We start from the raw sequence: 1,852 nt of genomic DNA, 5'->3' as shown, positions 1-1,852 counted from the left end.
TAATGCTAATTTTTGCTAATGCAGCCAGAGCATCTTTTAGTACAACCAAATGATAAAAAACAACTTCTTTAGATAACTAAAATGTTACAGTTAACCCCCATGAACTGAAAACACTCTGAAATAGCAACAGCTACAGCTACGCCTTTACTCTGTGCAGTCGTTTTTGGGTTACCCCAAGGTTAAGTTATCTTGCTAACACTGTGGCAGTGGTAGCACTTTGCCAGTGGACAGCACCCCCCGGTACTCAGAGCAGCCATGCTCTCAGTTATGCATCATTTTAAGCCGTGACTTATATACCTATTAACGCAGCAGAATTGTCATATATGTTGAAATTAGCTATAGAGACCAAAACCATATTTTGTTCCGGATTGTAAATATTTCTGCTGTAAAGTTGGGCATTTTAACATGGGGGTCAATGGGGAGTCAAGTGGCCATTAGAGGAACTGCGGTTTTGCCACGTCCATATTTGCTTAATTGTCATCCTTAGAGGACGCCACGTAATTAGAACAAGAGCTTGACCTCTGAAATGTAACCTCTGTTATACACGCTGAAGCTAGAGATTAGATTTGTGTCACAAATTAGGTGAGAGGATCCAGACTTCCACTGGTCCCAGCTCTATAAAATTTTTGTGTGGATCTAAGTCTTTGGTATGTCATCATAAAAATGTAGAGGAAGCTTTGAAGCAACAGCAGCTGTATTATTACTATCCTATTAACATACAGTGCAAATTAATGTGTTACTTTTGTTTTATTTCACTTTATATTTAATCAGCCTTTACAGATTTTATGAAACTAATTTCATGGTTGTTTAACAGGCAGAATTTTTGCAAAAGTTCTGTAATTGTGAAAGTTCAGCTTTAAATATGCAATGCAAATGTATCTTTTAATTTAACTCCGCATTTCACACAAATGCCACAACAGAAATGATAAAGCAGCTGTTCTCTGTTGCTGTACACTGTTTGATTATAAATGTGTAACAGCAAAAATCCATTTCTTCCACAGGTCCTGAGGCCCCGACTTCATGTGAAGAGTTAGTGTGCAGTTTTGGAGCCACTTGCATTGAAGTGGACAACCAAGCCCACTGCGAGTGCCCTTCACCTGACTGTGACGAGAAAAACAAAACCAAGGTGGGTCTTTCAAACTTTCCGCACCTAAGAAATAAGTTGCTTGATTTACAAGTTTGCGACAGAAGAACATTGTTTCAGTGTCCTACAGGGAGTTAACATGTGTTCCCACCTCCCCTCTCTCCATCTCTGTCACCGTGGAGCAGGTGTGTGGCTCAGACGGGGTGACCTATGCCGACCAGTGCCAGCTGAGGACCATAGCCTGTAGACAGGACAAGGACATCACAGTGCTACACTTCGGACAGTGCACAGGTGAGCCCCGTCGCAGCCTCCATGCATCACGCGTCGCACGGATGGCCAACTGTTGTCAGGCCCCGATCAAAAGATAATGAGCAGAGCCCTGGGCCCCAAATTATCCTCCTCCTGCTGTTTCTCCTCTTATCCATCTCTCTGTCTCTGTCTCACAAAGTAAAGTCACAGCAGCATGCAAATGTGCCTTGAAATTTTGTGTCAACAGGAAAACACTTGCACATTATACCGTGGCTATGCAATTTCAATTACACGTTTTTAAAGGGATACTTCACCAATTTTAAACCAGATTTGTGTCCTAACATGGTAGTGTATGTCAGTGAACTGTGGTAAACTTCCCTCCTTTTAACAAGTGCCTAGATATCCCTCCTCCCCCTGTGGAAACTCTGCCAGATGATGTTAGTTGATGCAAAACACGTCATCCGGTGGTGTTTCATCGGCTTTTGTGACTGTTGCTCTAACTATAGGTTGTATATCCCC

At 42.2% G+C, this 1,852-nt stretch overlaps 1 long non-coding RNA gene across 1 annotated transcript; it reads left to right on the top strand.

Annotated features, from left to right (window-relative positions):
- The first annotated feature begins 1,002 nt into the window (after nt 1-1,002).
- LOC121965577 lies at nt 1,003-1,375 on the top strand. Its single transcript, XR_006107501.1, has 2 exons — nt 1,003-1,126; nt 1,270-1,375. It is a non-coding gene; the product is annotated as an uncharacterized LOC121965577 (long non-coding RNA).
- The last annotated feature ends 477 nt before the right edge of the window (nt 1,376-1,852 follow it).

This window comes from Plectropomus leopardus, unplaced genomic scaffold (genome assembly GCF_008729295.1).
Source record: "Plectropomus leopardus isolate mb unplaced genomic scaffold, YSFRI_Pleo_2.0 unplaced_scaffold20677, whole genome shotgun sequence".
Classification (NCBI taxonomy): domain Eukaryota; kingdom Metazoa; phylum Chordata; class Actinopteri; order Perciformes; family Serranidae; genus Plectropomus; species Plectropomus leopardus.
This window is presented reverse-complemented; position numbering and strand designations above follow the sequence as displayed.